General features: G+C 52.2%; 1 protein-coding gene across 1 annotated transcript in view; it reads left to right on the top strand.

Annotated features, from left to right (window-relative positions):
• ZNF710 (zinc finger protein 710) overlaps positions 1-20,294 on the top strand; it is a 67,426-nt gene that overhangs the window by 20,901 nt on the left and 26,231 nt on the right. The gene's annotated exons all lie outside the window — the stretch shown is intronic.

The raw sequence follows: 20,294 nt of genomic DNA, 5'->3' as shown, positions 1-20,294 counted from the left end.
CGAGAAAGCCCTCAGAGAAAGAAGGGTAGCACTTCGGCTTGAATTCCTCCTCCTTTCCCCTAGAATTTCAGCTTTGCACCCATTGTTTACAGATAATTTACAAAAGTGCATTTTCTATGCTTGATTGTATTTCTTAAAACTCGCCAAGAAATAACCCCAAGTAAAATTTTTCCGCCAGGGTGTGTTCCTAATACATATTTATGGTTACCAAATTGACTTGAGAATGTAGGAAGCGCTTTTGAAATGTTGCAGGAGCGCGTGAGATCTTCGCGCTGGATTTCCCCGAAGCCGGGCAAGAGAACGAGAAGGCAGAAAAGATCCTGTGTTTGTTGAGCACCTGCTCCGGGCCGGCACAGGGCTAGACTCTCTGAATTCAATAACCCTGCAAGAAACAGCCTTCTGGACTCATTAGGGGCAGGGAAACAAGTTCATGCAGGCAGCCACTTCCCTAAGGCCTTGTGCCTGTAAGGGATGGTAGGGGGATTGGAACCCAGGTTTGAGAGTTCACACTCCATCCATTGAACCACTCTGCCCCTAGGGCACACCGGAACAGTGAAGCAGGACATCCCGAGGGGGGCCGGGTGAGCCACTGGAGAGGCTTCTAGATAAAAATTAGACCGAAAATACGAGCTCACTCCCATTTTCCCTCTGAGCACTTCTGCTGGCTGATGGGCTGAGAACACGGCTCTCCTAGAGAGCCTTCTTCCAAAGGGTGATGGCTGGAAGTCCTTGGCTGCATTCTGATTTGGGTGTTTCAGTTGGCTGTGTAGATGCTACACAGATCCGACTGTGGGAACTTGGTGCCTGCAGGGAGAACTGGAGTTGTGGGGGGAGCCGCAGGAACTCCTGGCACACCACCCCACTGGTGAGCTCCCTTCTGCATTTGCAAGGGCCCAGTGGGGGGTTTGGACAGAGTTGCTTCAAGTTCAAGTTCAACTCTAGCAGTTGGGCTGGGGTTGGAAATGTGGTTTGGGGGGGTGGGCCTTAGAGATCATGTAGGAAGGGAAAAAATAAAAGCCCACGTGGGTCCATTGTAGTAGTTGGATTTTGCTGGTTTTTTCCTTCAAAGGACGAGTCTGCCATCCCAGTACCAAGGGCTTGCTCGTGTGCGAGTGCGGACTGCGGAGGATGGGGGTGACTCCCCTGGGTGCCCCTGGGAATGAACGTCCTCCTCCAGAGGGGCCTTCCAGCCCCAGAGTGACTGTGGGTCCCTCCCCAGGGCCGCCATCTTCGGGTGTCATTGCCATTGTCATTACAGTTCAAATCCCATCATTCCTCAACCTTCGTTTGGTGACTTCCTTAACCGTGGCCAGGGGACGGTGTGCAAAAACACTCCGTCGTGGCAGAAGCCTTTCTCTAACCAAAGCGTAGGCAAATGAGCATTCAGGGAAATCTTATTATTAAGATAGTAAATCTTAAAAATTTTAAATTTAAAAATACGGGAAAGCGTCACGGTGTCAGAGTGGCTCTGTCGGTGGAGCGTCCGAATCCTGATCGCAGGCTCGTGAGTTTAAACCCTGTGTGGGGCTCCATGCTGCTTAAAAAAAAAAAAAGAAGAAGAAGGAGAAGAGGAAGAAGGGGGAGGGGGAGGAGAAGGAGAAGGAGAAGAAGAAGAAAATACTGGCAAGTAAAAATTGCCCATAGTCTCCTCAAAGTAAAAAGTATCAACACTGTTCAGTGCCTTTATGTCTGTGGTCCCAGCCTTCTGCAGCGCACATATGTAAACTTACCGTATTTTAAACGTGGTTACAAGCACATTGAACTTTGTATCCTCTTTCTCTTTCATTTGACGTAACATTATGGCAAGCAAGAACTTTTGAAAAGCCTTGTGCTTTGCAAGCGAGCATATGCTTTGCAGACATTTCTGTCAGCCCAGTAACCAACTGTAAGAACTCACGTTCCACCCACAACAGAAATTGTGCCAGTCGGGGACTTCTTTGATCCACCGTGCAGTAAACGTAGCCAAAATAATTGTAAATTTAAACAGACTAAAACCAAAATGCAACCACTTGAAAAAATTTAAAACCCTCTCCTAAATTGCTCTTTGGTCAAGGAAGAAATAAAGAATTTAGTGACAAATACTTAGAAAGCCTTGAAAACCAGAATGCCACATAACCAAACCTCGGGGAGACAGCCGCGCTATTCTCATGGACTTAAATGCTCTTATTATGAAGAAGGGAGACAGAGAAAAAGAATAAACTGAGCATTAGCCTGAGATCTTAGGGGGAAAAAAAAGCCTAAAAAACAGCCTCTAAGGAAAACAGGGAGAAAAAAAAGAGTAAAGCCAGAAATAAATGAATTAGAAAACAGAAACACAGTAAAATTAGCAAGTATGTCCAAGAGCTGATTCTGTTTTTAAACAAACAATAAAATAGACTAACCTCTGGCAAATCTACTTGAGAAGTAAAAGAAAGAAGAGAAAAAAATAATAGGAACGAGAAAGGGAACCTTGCGATAGAGACATTTTAAGAAATACAAATGTAGGCACAATCGGCTTCAGTTTGAAAATCTCAAGTAAATGAAGGCTCTTCTGAAAATATGTATGTTGTTAATTGAGGGGAAAAAATCCCAAACTTGTGATTGTTATCAAAGCACTGCCCCCTTTACCCAAAGAAGACACTAGTCCCAAGTGTTTTTGCTAGGTAATTATTTCAAATTTGATAATACTGATAACATTAAGCAAGTCCATGGCTTAGCACAAGATTGATGGAATGATCCAGTTCATTCTACAAAGCAAAATAAGCCTGATATTAACCATGGCACAGAGACCATATTAAAGAATGGAAATGTTATGTTGGAAATAGAATTCAATAATGTATTAAACAAGTCATCTACCATAACCCAGTGGGGGCAATTGTCAATATCAGGAAAGCTTTATATAGTAACTACGTCATGCTAATGGGTTAAAGAAGTAAAACCAAATTGATTCCAATATATGCAGGGGAAAATTGATTAAAATCGAACAACCATTTCTACCTAATCAATACACCAAAAAAGGAATGGAAGGGTGCATCTGTAGCGTGATGAAGAGTATCTGTTTCAAACCAATAGCCAATGTTGTAATTAACCATGAAACACTAGAAGCATTCCTGTTGAAACCCATAATAAAGTAAGGAGGCCCGCCATCATATTCACCGTCTAACGTTGCTTTTAGAATCCCCAGTAATACTGAAACAGAAATACATACTAAAGAAAAAGTAAACGTTCAGTATATACAGTTTACTCTATACCAAATCTTGGGCTAGAGGTCCATTTCCAAAGTTTAGAAATTAAAAAGTCATAGGGGCGCCTGAGTAGCTCAGTGGGTTGAAGCATCTGGCTTCAGCTCAGGTCATGATCCCAGGGTCCTGGGATTAAGACCCGCATCATATCGGGCTCTCTGCTTGGCAACAGGCCTGCTTCCCCCGCTCTCTCTGCCTGCCTCTAAGGCTACTTGTGGTCTCTGTCTGTCAGATAAATAAAATATTTAAAAAGGGGCTCCTGGGTGGCTCAGTGGGTTACAGCCTCTGCCTTCAACTCAGATCATGATCCCAGGGTTCTGGGATCAAGCCCCACATCAGGCTCTCTGCTCAGCGGGGAGCCTGCTTCCCCACCCACCCCGCCCTCTGCCTGCCTCTCTGCCTGCTTGTGATCTCTGTCAAATAAATAAATAAAATCTTAAAAAAAAAAAAAAAAAGAAGTCATCATCAAAAAATCCAACAGATTTGACTACACTTAAAGAAAAAATTGTAACTGCTCTGTGAATTCTACAAAACATTTGAGAGCCTAGAGAAAAAGATTTTAAAATTAGATACCCTAAAGTGTTAGTATTTTGATTCTACTAAATTATAGATATATTTGTTTTTAAAATTAAGTTTTAGGAATGCCTGAGTGGTGCAGTTGGTTTAGCATCCGACTCTTGGTTTTGGCTCACATCCTGGTCCCAGAGTCGTGACATTGAGGCCCTTTTTAGGCTCTGCCCAGAACGGAGTCTGCTTAAGACTCTCTGCCTCTCCTTCTGCCCTCTCCCCCCACCAAATAAATAAGTTTTGTTTTGTTTTGTTTAATCAGGATTGAACCTTTAAGAGACAATGAACAGCCAATAAAATTAGCAAGTAAATACCTACCCACAGAAGTGCTGGATGGTCAGCTCTGTGAGGTCAGAGAACAGGTCGGTTCACTACATCAGGGATATTGTACTGAATATTACTTATTGAACAAATAAATGAATTCAATGCAAGTTTTTAAAGTATTGCATGGATTTTTAACCTTCTAAATTTTTTTTAAGATTTTATTTATTTATTTGACAGAGAACACAAGTAAGCAGAGAGAGGAGGGGAGGCAGGCTCACCGCTGAACAGGGAGCCTGATGCAGGGCTCAATCCCAGGACCCTGAGATCATGACCTGAGCTGAAGGCAGAGGCTTAACCCACTGAGCCACCCAGGCAGCCCTACCTTTTAATTTTAAAGCAGGAGTTTTGACCAAGGTTTTATAATGAAAAATTGCAAATAGAAATGAAAGAACAGTACAGTAATAAATACTCATGCCCTCATGTTTAGATGTTGCCATGATATCTGCTGCCATATTTGTTTCATCTGTACATGTATGTGGTTTTTTTTTTTTCCTGAACATTTTGAAGTTGCAGAATATATACACTCCTGAATTACTTCGGTTTTGAATTCCAAATTTCCTGGAATTTAGCTATCTGTGTGGAGGATTACATCTTCCAAAGTGTGTCTCTGGAGATTGTCCCAGCCCTTAAGAAGGCATTCAGGAGGGACACCTGGGTGGCTCAGTGGATTAGTAAGCCTTTGCCTTCGGTTCAGGTCATGATCTCAGGGTCCTGGGATAGAGCCCTGCATTGGGCTCTCTGCTCTGCAGGGAGCCTACTCCCCCTCCCCCGCCTGCTTTTCTGCCTACATATGATCTCTCTCTGTGTCAAAATAAATAAATAAATAAAATCTTTTTTTTAAAAAAGGCGGCATTCCAGTGTCACAGTGACAACCTTCTGGTATTTAAGAGAAATGAAAGTGCATAAAGAAAGTCAGGCCCTGTACTGTCTCTAGCTTAATCCTCTTTCAGAGCCGTATGAAGGAGGTGTTGTGCCAGTTTGGGGGACAGCTGAAGTTCAAAGAGGTTAAGTGACTTATCCAAGTGCACACCGTGGCGTTGTTCAACCCAGACTCATCTGACACCATCGAATCATACATCCGCCTCTTCTCTTTACCTTCTCTCTTTGTGAACACATGCAGGCGTTTTGTGGGCCATATGGACAAACAGGAAGCAATCTGAGTGTCCTTGCGTGCAGTGTGGGCAGGCGGATGGTGGTCTGTGTGTTCGTGTGGATATGCTGTGTTTATGAACATAGACCACTGATTATGAACATATGACGTGGACAATTGCTTGGTCGCCCAGGTGAGGGGAAGTGAGCCCGACACGAGGTTATAGGTGCCACCATCAACACCTCGTGAAAACCGAGAAGAAATACATAAGCAGCTGGGTTAGGGCGAGGAGTGTTAACTTTTTTTTTTTCTCTTCCATCCTTTTCAAACTCTTTGCAGTGGGTAGTTTTATTAATCTTATAATAGAATTTTTTAATCAGAAAGAGAAACTTGGGGGCACCTGGGAGGCTCAGTGGGTTAAAGCCTCTGCCTTCGGCTCAGGTCGTGATCCCGGGGTCCTGGGATCGAGCCCTGCATTGGGATTTCTGCCCAGCAATGAGCCTGCTTCCCCCTTTCTTTCTCTCTGCCTGCCTCTCTGCCTACTTGTGATCTCTGTTAAATAGGTAAATAAAATCTTAAAAAAAAAAAATCATTAAAAAAAAAAGAAAGAGAAACTTGGGGGCACCTGGGTGGCTCAGTGGGTTAAGCCTCTGCCTTCGACTCAGGTCATGATCTCAGGGTCCTGGGATCGAGCCCGCATAGAGCCCCGCATCAGGCTCTCTGCTCAGCACGGAGCCTGCTTCCCTCTCCCCTTCTGCCTACCTCTCTGCCTGCTTGTGATCTCTCTTTCTGTCAAATAAATAAAATCTTAAAAAGAGGAAAACTTGTACCCACTTTACAGTTTTGTAAGCTCACGACAAGGGAGGGCTCTGCTCTGTTTCTTTACTGTTATTCTTGTATTTTCCGGTGCCCACCACCATGCTTGGCATGTTATGGACATAATAAGCGTGCTGGACGGGTGCCCACTGGGCAAGCTCTCAGGGCCGGGGACGTGTTTGCAGAGAGTTTCCGCCAGCTGGTCTCCCCAGGAGCAGGCCCAGGCCAGGTGTGTGTCAGGGGGCGGCCTGTTTGCAGGGTGGTGAGCTCTCCTTGTCCAACCAGAAGGGGCCCCCACTAAGGCGGAAGGCCCGTTTTGGCCATTCAGCTTCACCAGAGCATTTAATGCTAACATCCATGTGTAATAAACAAACTCCAGCCAGACAGAAGCAGATTCTCTGGCCTTCTCAGACTTTCAAAATTGAGAGTGCCGGTTCTGTGGACAGTTTCCGTTTGTTGAGTGCTCCCCGGAGGGCAGGCTAATAAACACGGTCTCAAAGCCGCCCTCTCTTTTAGTTTTCACAACTACATAAGCATCAGCAACTACATCAGCTCCACTTTACAGATCAGGAGACTGAGGCCCAGAGGAACGAGGCCTGAATTCCAGGGCAGGTCTTGGTTTTGTCAAGAGCTTAACTTTCAGTGAATCGCAAGCATTTCTGGGCATTAATTTCCTCGTTCGTGAACAACAGCCGCTGACGTTAGTTGAGTGTTTCCTACGTGCCAGGTTCAGCTGAGTGGAGAAGGGGAGGCCGCTCTTCTCAGCAAACAAATGGGATTTATGCCACTAGCGTCTCTATGCCAGGGGTTGACACAGCACTTGCCCTGTGCAGTAAGCCCAGCTTCTCTTGTTGGTTTGGGCTTGTTTTGCTTTCCCCAGGCCAAAGCTTCTGAGGTGCCCCGTGGTGCCCCGTAACTCTGGGTTCTCATATACCCAGGCCATCTTCAGTAGCCGTGTCATTCATTATTCCCTGCTCAGGAGGGAATTGTTAAAATGCAGTTTCCTTGGGAAGCCTGGGTGGCTCTGTCGGTTAAGCATCTGCCTTCAGCTCAGGTCAGGATCCCAGGGTCGTGGGATCAAGTCCCGAATCAGGCTCCTTGCTCAGTGGGGAGTCTGCTTCTCTCTCTTCCTCTGCTGCTCCCCTGCGCAAATAAATAAAGTCTTTAAAAAATATATAGAGGGCACCTGGGTGGCTCAGTTGGTTAAGCGACTACCTTCGGCTCAGGTCATGATCCTGGAGTCCCAGGATCGAGTCCCACATCGGGCTCCCTGCTTGGCAGGGAGTCTGCTTCTCCCTCTGACCCTCCCCTTCTCATACTCTCTCTCTCAAATAAATAAATAAAATCTTTTAAAAAAATAAAATAAAATAAAAAATATATAGAAATGCAGTTGCCTGCGTCCAGCCCCAAGTGCACTGGATCCAGGCAGGACCAAAGAGATCGCACCTTAAAGTAACGTTGGGTGGTTCCTAGCTGCCGGTCTTGCTGCAGACAACACGGGCCAACCCTCAACTGTTACAGTGGCCTTGTCCTTCAGAGATGAAACCTCCAGATGCTTGGGCTAGTATAAACCAGAGTCCATTTCCATCTGGAGGAACCCAGCAGAGTGATGAACGTGGCTAAGGATTGCAAATTTTGTACTCCAACTGAACACTTGTGAATTTCCCATTGACAGAACATTCTCCTCAAACCTTAGCTCTGTGGAGCTCAGCAGGCTATGTGCAGTTGAATGTAAATTCCAAGAACACTTAAGAAACTTAAATTATGTTTTTTTTCCTGTTTTAAGAGAGAGGAGAGGCAAGCAAGATGACCTTCGAAGGGCAAATTTGAGGCTCTCTTACCTAGCAGTGGAGTGTCCGCCTAAGAGGAAAGCTACACATCTACATTTAACTTCTTTTTTTTTTTTTTTTAAGATTTTATGTATTTATTTGAGAGAGAGAGAGAGAGAGCACGAGCAAGAAAAGCAGACTTCTGGATGAGCAGGGAGCCCCACGTGGGGCTCAGGACCCTGAGATCATGACATGAGCTGAAGGCAGACACTTAACATCTGAGCTACCCAGGTGCCCCTATGTTTAATTTCTTAAATGTATAAGCACTGTCATACCTTCTTGGGCCAGAGCCACACGAAAGGATGGGCCATGGGCCGATGGTGCTGTTCTGCACTGTGTCACCCAGCCCAGAGAAATTGAGAATAAGACTTAGCTATGTACGGGGCGCCACCTGCCAGGACAGCATCCGAGGGTGTGACCAGCAGCTGCACCGTGAGCCCGGCGTGGACCGTGTGGGCATCACGTGCCTCCTGCCACGGTCGGGGTTTGGGGGGGCCAGGAGCCACCCTTAATTCTCATTCTTTACGGGAGCCCCACAGGCTGGTTCGTGCAGACGGGGGTCGGCTGCTACACCAGCTGGCCACTCCGTTGTGAGCCCTTCTGCGTGTCCCCAAAGATTCAGGGAAAACCTGGTCGGGCATCCTGGGGGAGAGATTTGTTGGCCCGGGGTCAGCAAGGGCCAGGTCCCTCGGAGGACTTGCAGGCCGGGCTTGGGAAATGCACACTAAGAGTTAGGACTTTGGCCCCGGGGCCTTCCTTCTCCCCGACTCTTCTCAGAGTTTAGGAAACGGGCAGTGACAGTCCCTCCTGGAAGGGCTTCTGTGCGAGATAAAAATGGGATGACACTGGGGGACTCTGCACTTGGGAAAGGGAGGGTTCTTGGTGCTGCTTTGTCTGTGTTGTTTGAAAGAAGTGGATTGCATTGTGGGTCTCCAGGAAGTCGCCGGCTGCCTTCCCGGTTTCTGAATTCCTGTGTGTGTGTCTGTGTGTGTGTGTATTTTCTGTGCCCCTGGCGGGGGGAACAGTCATCAGTTTCCTGCTGATTAATCCAGTTCCTGGAGGGCCCTTCCCTGGCAGAGAGGGAGGCCTGGCCTCCTGCCTCACTGCCTCACTCTCCTGGCCCCTTCCATGAGGCCCTTCTGCCCTCCGGTCCCCTACGGCCCAAGACGCCCTTTGCAGGCCTGGTGAGCCCAGCTTGGTTCTGGTGGGGCTTCCCAGCTTGCAGCTGCCTTGGACTTTGCCTACAGGTGTGTTTCCTTTGCCCACCTGGCACCTGTGGGGACTTGGGCTTCTTCCAGTCGCCCCCAGGTTGGGGACAAGAGGTTTTGATCATCTGAACTATAGGCCCTTGGAAATGAGGCTGTTGGGGTCCTCTGCCCCTTCGGAGCAGGAGGCTGATGGCAGGGGCTCCAGAAAGGCACCAGACCCCAGGGTCTCCCTGCTGGTAGGAAGGAAATCTGGAGAGTATGCCTTTGGTTTTCAGAAGGAAAGTTCTGGCAGTGGGGAGAGGCCAGTGTGTTGGGATGTGGGGTCCCTGGCCTGCACCTTGGCCTTTGAGTGAAGGACTGTGGAGAAATGGAGGGCAGCACGGGACGAGGCTGAGCTGTCAGGCCTGTGCTCGCTGTGTGGGACTGGATCCTCCTGGTCAGTTCATTTCGAGACTTAGTGACTGCACGGTGGTCCCGTGAATGGTGCAGGGGCCACACATGAATCCATGGTCTTGTCCCCAAACCCTGTAGCTCTCTGGCTGCTGCGTGCCGGCCATGAGCTGAGCCTCCCTTCTCGGAGCCCTCAGCGCCCATGGACATGGTGTCTCCGCTCTGCGCAGAGGAGCCCAGACGTCCCTGGATGGGGACCCTCAGTGTCCGTGAACTGCGGAAGGCGAGCCTCCAAGATTGGGTGGTGTACAGCCTGAGTTTGGGGCCTGAGGATCGCCCGTGCCTCCTCCATGGAGGGATGGGGTCACGACTGTCTTTGTGCCCAGTGTGGGGCGGACCCTCGGAGCTTCTGGAATGATGCCACCCCATCAGGCACGCACAGCTCCTCACACTTCATCTGAGGCTGGCCGGCTCTCAGCCAGCCTGGGAAGCCCCATCCTTGCTAATACGGGCTGGCTGAGTCAACATGGCCAGGATGCGTATTTGGTTAGCAAACACGGAGCCGCAGCCGGAGCCGGCCCACTGCCTTCCTGCTCCTGCCTTTCTAGCAAAAATGTCCTCTGCAAAGGTCAGCCGGGACCGGCTACATAATTTGCTGTTGCAAAATGAAAATGAGGGCCTCTGGTTTGAAAATGAGGAAGAATTTCAAGATGGCTAGAGCAGCGCACGAGAGAACCAAGCACAGACCCTCCTGAGCCTGGCACCGTCGTGGTGGCGGGGGGGTGCACCCTGAGGTCAGTCCTGCCTGACGGATTTCTGAGGCTTCCGGGGTGGCCACAGTGGGCTTCTTTTCGGAAGAACAGGGACTTGGGCTCCACCCAGCTGTGAGTTCTGCGACGCGCTCTCCCCCGCCCTGTCCCTGGGCAGCTCTTCCCAAGGGCTGGAGGGACTCCCACTTCTCCTTTTTCTCCTCCGCCCTGTTTCCCCTTTCCTGGGTTAAACTCCGAAACACCGACCCTCTCTCCCATTCCTCCTCCTCCTTCCTTTCCTCCCCTCTTTCTGGGCCATCCCCCCCCCCCTCGGCCCCAGCTCTGTTTCCCTCTTCTTACCCCATTGCTTTCATCTGGGGGGAAACCCTTCCCGTGTTTGCTGGGTGACATTTCCCAACCATTCATGCGGTGCTGTTTGATTTTAATGCCCCTTTGAATGAGCAAGAATGCTCCTTGGATTTCCAGAGCCTCTCTCTGAAGTGGCTGAAGCCAGCACCTTCCCCCACCAAGGGACGTCCCTTCAGTGGCCTCTGGCTCCGTCCAGATGGTCTCTGCCCATTGGGAGCCTGGAATGAATTCTCATTGTTAGCATTTGTCACTCACCATGTCCTGCCCACATTCAGCTGTCAGCCCTACTGGCCACAGTGGAAAGAAAGCCTGCTCTATTCTTCCTTGCGATACTGCTCGTGCCCCAGTGATAAACCTGGCCATGGTTCCCAAAGATGGAAGTTTCCAGGCTTCCACGGAGGGCCAGGGGTGGGGGGTGGGGACAGTGGAGGAGTTAACAGATAAGCCCAGTGGACGCTGTCCTGGCCTGCCTGCACCGTGGCCACACTGTAACCAGAAGGACGCTCCGAGCAGCCACTGGGTCACCATGGTCTCTTGCCTAAAACCGTCCTCTGGCTTCCTGATGCCTGAGAATGGCATCCAGATGCTCGTGTGCCTTCAGGGCCCCGTCCGCCCGGAGAGGCGGGCAGCACGGGGTTGCTGAAGGGACCTTTGAGCCCCACCTTTGGGGAGGTAGAGAGGGGAGAGGACCTGAGAGGGGCAGCAGGAAGGAGAGAAGGTCTGTCTTACCTCTGATCTGGTTCCTTAAGGGATGGTACTGCACCCCGGTGCACATTCCAATCACCCAGGGGCTTTGGAAATTACCAGAATCTCTGGGGATGGGCCCACTCTGGGTGTTTTCATTTGGTCGCCCGGGGCAGCAAGTCCGAGCATCCCCTGTGAGCACTTGCAGAAGATGGCCTCGGCGAGAACACACTAGCACTTGTCTCTCGTGACGATGGCAGGGCTGCTTTGCTCAATCAACCCTGAGTCTCTGGCCAGAATGAGCTAAGTGAGCGCTAAGTAGGGATGGTTGGAGATCCCTGAGTCACCTGGCAGGGCCCATGTTCAGAAAGGGAAACTGAGGCCTCCTCTCTAGGGAACAACATCACCACTGGGTAGCGGAGCCTGGGGTTTCCAGCCTTCGCCAGCACCGGGCTAGCATGGGATGAGGGCTGAGCCGGTGTGTTCCAGCCCAAACGGGTTCCAGCGGGGACTTCGAGGTCCTGTTAGAGCATCGTGAGCACCATGGTCCCTGCAATCTGGATCCTTTTCTCTGACCTTCAGACGTCGGGTACCCCTATCTGGGCTTCTGTCCTCCAAGAACTCCAGATCCAGGGGGCCAATGGGCCCAGGTATAAAGTATTGAAATCTGGGGATGCCTGGGTGGCTCAGTTCATTGGGCAGCTGCCTTCAGCTGGGGTTGGGGTCCCGGGGTCCTGGGATCGGGTCCCACGTCCGGCTCCTGGCTCGGTGGACGGCTTGCTTCTCCCTCCCACTCTTCCTGCTCTCCCCGCTTGGGCTCTCCCTCTCTGTTAAATGAATAAATAAAATCTTTAAAAATTATTAAAGTATTGAAATCTGGGCACACAGGAGATGGGCTTGAAGGAGAAGAGATGAGCTCCCCCCGGGGCTGGGGGCTGACCCGAGAGGAAGCCATGCCCAGGTGCTGACTCCCCCTCGCACCCCCGCCCCCCGCACCTGGCAGCAGGGCGGGGCCCGCTGTGGCCGAGGCTGGCGGGGAGCAGCCTTGCCTGTGGAGTCCCGCGTGCCGTCCAGGGATTCCCCGTGTGTGCCATGCAGACGGAGCGGGGAGTGTGACCCCCGTCCTCATGGAGTCGAGTCTGCGTTGGGCAGGTTGGGTAACAAACCAAAGATGGGCCCCAAAAGCACAAAGAACAAGTCACAATTCACCTGCAGGATCTATTTCTTCATCACTTTGTATTTTGAAAATGTCGAGCCTAACCCACAAGCTAAGAACCTTCATCTAGGGTTCCCCAGTTAACATTTTTGCTATGTTTGCTTTATCTCGCTCTCTTTCAGATGGTTTTGCTGAATCATTTGAAAGTGAGTTCGGGGCAGCGTGATACTTCACCCCTCCGTACCTCGGCAGGTGTCTTTAGGACCGAGAACTTTTCCCTCGTAGCTGCAATGCCGTCATCATGCCTAAAGAAATGACCGCTATCCAATAATATAATACATATAATCAGATGATCTTCCCCAGCTGTCCTATGAATGCGTTTTTTAGGTTCTTCTCCTGATCCAAAGAGGCTCACGTGTTGCGTTTGGTTGTTACGTTTCTTTGGTTTCTTTTAGTCTAGAACAGTCCCCCTGCTTTGTGTGCGTGTCCCGGTGCCTTTGAAGAGCCCAGGCAGGCCGGCTATCTTGTAGAATGGATTCTGGCTTTGTCTTTGATTGCGTCCGCGCAAGTTAAGTTTGCGTGGTTTTGAAACTGTGCCCGATAATTGCTTCATTGTGTCCAAAAGAGTCCGAAGGCAGAGGGTACAGTTGAGAGTAACTCCTTTGTCCCCTGCCCTTGTGCGCGTCATGGGATGTCCCATCCAGCCGCCAGAAGAAGAGGCGGCCTTAGTGATAGCACGTTATATTTATGAAATGTTTCAGCCAACTGGGAAGATTATTTCACTTGATCCACCTCAAGCCTGGCCCGATTGGGCAGGGGTTCTCTAGCCGCTGCGTGGATGGGGTTCTGAGAGACTGAGTTCATGCTCAGGTCCCCACGGCGGGCAGAGGTGGCCCGGAGCCCAGCCCTTCTGGCCCACGCCGGGGCTTCCCATGCGCCCTGCACTGAGCTGGCAGCTGGGAGACCGGGTAAGGTACAGGGTCATGTCACCAAACCTCAGCCCTGGGCCCAGCCCCTGCATCCCCAAGTGCTAAACAGAGCCCTGGATGTACTCTTATAGGACCAGACCCGTCTGGACGGTCAGGAGCTCAGTGACTGAACTGATGGATGGAGGCGCTAGAGCTGCCTGTCCCTGCCCTGACCGGTCCCACACTCACCTTCCTACTGGTCCTTCTCATCTGGGGCCTGCATCTGCCGATCTGAGAAGCCAGACACACAAGCAAGCTTGTTAGAGCTGAGGTCAGGGGCGCCTGGGTGGCTCAGTCCATGAAGCATCTGCCTTCGGCTCGGGTCATGATCCCAGGGTCCTGGAATCGAGCCCCGCATCGGGCTCCCTGCTCAGCGGGAAATCTGCTTCTCCCTTTGCCTCTGCCCGCTGCTCCCCCTGCTTGTGTGCTCTCTCTCACTCTCTCTCTGTCTCCATGTCAAATAAATAAAATCTTTAAACAAACAAACAAAACAGAACTGAGTCCAGAGGCTGCAAGGGAGGGGCGTTGTCCGTGGAGGGAAGAGTGAGTGTAACTGCTAAGACCCCTCTCAGAGGCATCCTCAGTCCGATCAATTTCCGGGCTTTCTGAGCTGGCTGGTACCCTCCACCGGGCCCTGGTCTGGGGGGAAGTGAGCTTGCCAGAGAAGGGACTTCTGGACAAGTGAGGTGTTGGTATCACGTGTTTCAAGTTTAAAAGGCCTAGAAAAGACTGTAACGTCCAGCAGAGTGGCTGGTGGGAACAGTCAGTGTGGGCGTGTGTGTGTGTGTGTGTGTGCGCACGCGCGTGTGCGTGTCCGAGCGTGAGGGAGCTTTGGACGCGGTGGCCTCCAGGCTTGAGCATCGGGGGTGGAGGTGGCGAGCTGGGGCTGGGGTGTGGCCAGGGGTCCCGGGGCTCAGGCTTTCTCTTCTAATTGTGTTACCTTGGGCAGGAGCCCACTGAATCGTGCTCTTCTTTCTCGAAGAAATTTCTGTTCTCATAAATGTATAAGCATGGTGCCCTTTCTGTTTCTCGGCTGAGTACTCCAGAAAGATCCCAGGTCGGCTTACAGTGAGTGCCAAGTCTTTTTTGCTTGTTTGCTCGCTTTTCGTTTTGTGTTTTTTTTTTTTATCAAACTAATCCACATGCATCTTTTTTTAATGTCAGATAATACTAAAGGCCTGATCAGGAGGAAACGGCAGGCCCCGCCCGCCTCGTTGGCCGCTGCAGCCTTCCAGACCCAGAAATGAATTCTCAGTTCCTTTCATTTCCCCTCTGTTATTCACCTCCACATTTTGACACAATATGTTGATCCTACCACTTCTCCATTTAGCAATTTTGGATATTATCTGTCGCCTCCGTACTCTTGTCCTTCCTGCTTAATATTATTCTATCACAATTTGGGACGAAATTCACAATGTTAGTAACACAGGGTTCATCGCGGAGCCTAGTACTGAGCTACTTTTCTTCTTTAAAAAGAGTTCATTATTTTTCTCAGCAGCTTAGTTTTCTGGGTCCATTTCTGATTTTTCCCAATTCACCACAGGATCGAGAAAACATCTATCAGATGTTTCATCCGTAGTTCATTGATCAATTTCTTTTTTTTTTTTTTCCCCTAGACAATGGGGTATCTTGCTGGTGAAATTCTTTAAAGCTTTCTCAAATGACAATCAAGTTCGTTTTAATGGATTACAATAACTAACTCCATGCCTCCTCCTCTGAAAAGGTTTCCCTGCCTCGCTCTCCCTAAGGCTGCCCTTCCTCGGGGGGGCCCCCATGCCCCCCCCACAAGATTGTAATCACCTGTTTCCTTGCCTTTGCTCCCCCTACACCGTGAGTTGAGTTCTCGAGGGCAAGCCTTGTTCACTCACATTCTCAAGGAACGCACAAGAGCCGGCTGGCACATAGCAGGCACTCAATAAATATGTGTGGGAATTTGCATTTATTGGATTGAAAAGCAAGAGTAGTTACATGCTCCCGGTGGTGCGGAGAAATGCCCTACCCTGCACTCCTTTGCATTTTCCATGTGCCTCATCTCTCGGCGTCCTTGTTGAGTTTGGAGGCCTTTCTGGGCCCGTTCCAACTTAACAGCCCTTCCCAGATGAAGCTAGCAAAGGCAGGGCTTCCTTTCCCAGCACGATGGCGCACCCCACCCCCACCCCCCACTAGATTGGCCTCAAGCGTGTCGGGGAGCCTCCTATTGGTCCTTGTCACTTTCAAATCCCAGCCCACGCCACTGAGCTCGGCACAGACTGATTGCTCAATAGAGGAGCGAGGGGGAGACTCGCTCAATCAATCAATCAATAAACCAATCAGTCTTCCTGCACCCGGCCTCTCTGTTCCCAGGCATTTCTCATTATCCGGCGTCTGGGTGATCAGAAGGAAAAAGGAACCTCTGCATAAAGGTGACCCCATTTTGGGTTTTGTCATGACTCACTGAGTATTGAAAGACAAGGAGGGTGAGACCAGGAAAGACAAAGACAGGGGGACTGGGGACTTTCACCCGGGATCTCAGAGGGATGTCTTGGGAGCCACTCCGGTCACTGGACGGAGGGCTGTGTGCGGGTAGGCAGGGGCCTATGTGCTGTGTTACCCAGAGCCTAGCACTGGGCTGAGCACACGGGAGATACTGGGTCCTGACCGACATCTGACTGCAGGGAGGAATGAGGGACGTGGGGTCCTTGGTGCACCCACATATCCCACAGTCTTTGGATCCTGGCTAACTCAGGAAAGTGCTGATGCCACAGAGGCCCCTCCCCTGTAAGCACAGTGATCCCACACCACATCTCACCCTCCTAGCCCGAGTCCCTGCAGAGGACACCCCCCCGCCATTCCCAGAGCCACTGGAGTGTCATTCACTCCACAAGTACCATGTGCCTCCCGCTAGGCTTGCCCGCCCAGCTCAGCCTCCCCACTCAGACCCTCCTCCTGGGCCCTCCCTCCTGGGCCCTCAGCTCTCAGCCAGAGCAGGACAACCACAAGGGCCAAGCCGCCCACGGGGACCAGGCCTCCCCGACGGCGTCGCACCCTGAGGCCCTCCCCGCCTTGGCTCACCCAGGACCCTGAAATCAAGCAGCAGGCCGAGGACCTGCGCCCCCGCTCCCCGAGAGGGAGCCCCGCTCTCGCGGGTGTAGTGAGTTTCGTGGGGGGGCGGGGGGGGGACGCCTTTCAAGCCGCCCTTTGATGCTTCTCCGATGGAACTGAATTTATTTTTGGTATTTTTAGGAATTAACTTGCAGTTCTCCGCCTCTCCCTGCCTCCCTTTCTCCCCCAGAAAGGGGAGAAGGAAAAAATGAAGGGAAGGGTCTGCATTGTCACCGTGATTGGCACGAGGGTGAATGAGGGGGTCACCGCCTCGGCTGCTCCTTTTCAAGCGCCCCCCCTCCCCTGCCCCGTATTCACACAGCACACTCTTCCTTTCAAAGCTCCGTCTTTCCCTCCCGCTTTGTGTCTCTGCTGTCCTTCCCTCCACGCTCTGCCTTTCATGCCGAGCCCTGCCCGGCTCCCTCGGGGACCACACTCCTCCCGCTCTCCTTCCCCCCTTCTTCCTCTTCTATTCAGTTCTTTCTGCCTCTTTCTTTCTTCTTTTTTCTTTTTCTTTTTGAATAGTGCTTCTGTTTTCAAGGGATGCAACGAACAGAGAAGTCGGTTTATTTGAGCAGGGGAGAATGTGAATGTGTTCCTTTTCCTCCGTTGCTCTAAATGTGTAAAAAGAAAAAAAAGAAAAAAAAAAAAAAAGCCCGCTGTGTGGGACATGGTTTCCTCTAGGCTCCCACTTTGAGAGGGGAAGGGGGTTTGGAAAGGGGCTTCGCCAGACCAGAGGGAGCTGCACACAGGCCGACCGTTCTTGCCGGGAAGGGCCAGTCCTGCCGCCTGCAGGAGTCAGAGGTGGCCCTGGGGACCAGCTCCATCTCTGCCTGGCCCTAGGGGGGACTTTGATGTGAGGGTCAAGGTCCCACGTGATGCAGACCCCCCCACCCACCCAAAACACCCTCCTCTGTGAGAACTTGGCTTTCCTTTAAGGGATCCGGTACGTGGGCTGAGCACGAGAAGGCCGGGTCCGCACGCACTGCCTCGGTTGTGTGGCATGTGACCCCCATCCCCTGGGGGCAGCAGGTCCCGCATCACCTGGCCCTGGAGTCCCACAGAGGGGACTGAAAACCTGGAACAGCCCAGAGGAGGATGCTGAGAGGGGCCAACGGCTGCTGGGAGGCGAACCCTCTATGGAGTTCAGAGGGATGGTTGGCAGAGGTTTGATGCCTAGGAAGTGCGGGGTGAGGACCAGAGGCTTCCATCTAGTGACATCAGCACAGAGGGGAGAGTCTGAGGAAGCCCCGGTAAGACAGGACAGCAGAGCCCACCGGGAGGAAGGAACAGAGATGGAGGGAAGCCGTGAGTGGCCTGGAGCCTGGAGAACATGGCAGGGCTGCCACCAGATCAGGGGGGAGGCCCAGATCAAAGCCTCTGCGTTTAGAAGCACTCGCCTTGGATGACCGGTAGAGGGGACAGAGAATAGGGGTGCAAGCGGCGGTGGAGGACATGGGGCCTGACCCCCTGCTCAGGGAGTAGCAAGAAGGCAAGAAATCAGGCACCTCCAGAGGCTGCAGCCGGGGTGTGGTGAAGGCCTCGAGCCTGAGGCCCGAGAGGGACGGCCTGTGAGTGGGTTACCTGAGGAGTGTGGGGGAGGCAGGCCTGCGGGAGAGAGCGGCCAGGGCTGGGGGTCCATTTCTTGCCCATGGAGGGCTGGCTTCAGGCTGCCGGTCTGGGAGACCCTCTGCCCCTCCTCAGAGCCCAGGAGGAATGTCTAGGTGACCTGCGGAGATACGGGGAGCCCTGGGGTGCGAGGGACCCAGGTGATGTGGAATGAGCATGCTGGCATAAGCCCCAAGGCCCAAGGGGAGGCCCAGGGCAAGCTCTGTGTCTCCCTCCTCTGCCACACCCAGGCCCGCTGGCCCAGGGCAGGGGCTTCGTAAATATTTGCTGAGGTGTGAATGGGTGTGGGATGGTTCTAGCACAGCACAAATCTGAGTGCAAGGTAGGATGGAAAGCCCCATACCCCTACGCCTTGAGGGCACCAGGTGTTGAGGGAGAGGGGCTGCCTCCTCCTCAAAGGAGACTGGGACAAGGTTCCAGACATGGAGGGTGGCCCGGGCAGGAACAGCTAGTGACCAAGCCAGACAGCAGGACAGGTAGGGACAGAGAGCGGCTCACCTGTGGCCACCGGGGTCCAGGTGGAGGAAGAGCATCGGGGAGGTAGATCTGAACCACCACCCCTCCCCCAACACCCCAAAAGGTGATTTGTTCAGGAAGCATGCCTGGAGCATGGACTGTGTCCTCACTCTGGATCTGGGGAGCTGGACGAAGTGGACCATGGGTTAAGGTAGCAGGGAATGGGGTTACCCGGCGAAGTCTGGGATCTGGACCTCAGGGAAGGATGGAGCAGCCTGGGAAGCTGGTGTCATCCCTGCTGGAGAGATCGGAGACAGGCGCCCGGCCAGAAGGCCACCACTGCTCTTCCTGGCCCCACCTGCCTCTCAGGACACCTGCTGGCAAAACTGGAGGTTGCAAGTGTTAGGGGTGTGGGCGGCCGGCAGGTTTTTCCGGTTTGGGCCGGAACATCTCCTCACTCTGGGAAGGCGCCCACAGCCACCCCGGCCTGGAGATGAACAGGGAGCAGCTCCCGGCAGAGGAATGAGGGTCTGCGTCTGTGGAAAGGTTTTTGAGAGGCAGGCGTGTTTCCTGGGCCCTGGCCACCAGGGCTGCAGAGGAGCCGGGGGTCAGCCCCCCTTTGAGGACTGGCATCAAGGGATGCTACGGCCCCAGCAGGGTGCCGAGTGCTAATAATAGCAGCCGGCAGTGGTGCCAGGTTCTTCTGTGGACTCTTTTCCATTTTTCAGCGTGTGAGGCTGGGACTGTCCATGCCACCGCACTTTGGGAGAGAGAAATAGTCACACCTCTGGGCGTGAACAGGGGCAGGACTGAACTTAGGCCTTCGGAAACCAGTTTGGGCTCTAAACCAGCGCTTCTACTTTTAAAGCCACTCTTCTCTGTAATCCTTACAGACCAACACCTTACCAACCCTGCCCGGATGTCCTAGCAATTTCACGTTCCCCTAGAAGTTTCTAAATGCCATCTGCCTGGGGCACCTGGGTGGCCCAAGAGGTTAAGTGTCCCAGTCTTCATTTCGGCTCAGGTCATGATCTCGGGGTGGTGAGATCAAGCCCTGCTGTTCTGAATCTTTCCGTGTCTCAGTTTCCTTATGTGTAGGACACGGGGTGATGGGACCAGTACCAACCACACAGACAGTGGTCAGTACTAGGTCAGGTGGTGCCCTTCGGGCTGGCACAGGCCAGCATTGTAGCTCCCAGGACAGCCGGAACCCTCATCCCTGGTGTGTAGAGCAGGGATGGGCCCTGCCCACACCCGGGGCTGCCCGGAGGGAGGCCAGATTGGCCCCCAGCAGAGATGATCCCGGGCAGGGTGCCCTGGAGGGCTGTGCACGCCCCAGCGGGCAGGTTCCCTCCCCAGCGCGGCCTGGCTCTCCCGAGTCCCGGAAGAGCCTGTGTTCATCCTGCACTTGGCACCCAGCTTGGGGGATGTTTGGAGGAGGGGCTCTGCCCAGCCTCCCGGAGGCAGGCCTGTGCTGCGGTGCAGGGAAGAGAGTGACCCTTGTCCCCTGACCTGTGTGTGTGTCCCTGAGAGTGGTTTTCTCATAAGAAGCTTCGTGGGCATTTATTTTCCTTCCAGGGAATCCGGGTTCGGGTGGGGGGGGTCTCATTCTCAGCGTCTTTCCTTCACATTGTGACCATCAGGATTGTTTGCTGACGGTGGGCCATCCCAGCTCTGAGAGACTGAGCAGGTGCCCAGGGGTCCCAGAAATCAACTATTTGCGGGAGGAGAGTTGGGCTTTGGGATTTGTTTAGGAA

Source organism: Mustela putorius, unplaced genomic scaffold, assembly GCF_011764305.1.
Source record: "Mustela putorius furo isolate JIRA1106 unplaced genomic scaffold, ASM1176430v1.1 tig00003875_pilon_pilon_pilon, whole genome shotgun sequence".
Classification (NCBI taxonomy): domain Eukaryota; kingdom Metazoa; phylum Chordata; class Mammalia; order Carnivora; family Mustelidae; genus Mustela; species Mustela putorius.
Note: the sequence above shows the minus strand (reverse complement) of the source record. Positions and strands in the feature narration are given on the sequence as shown.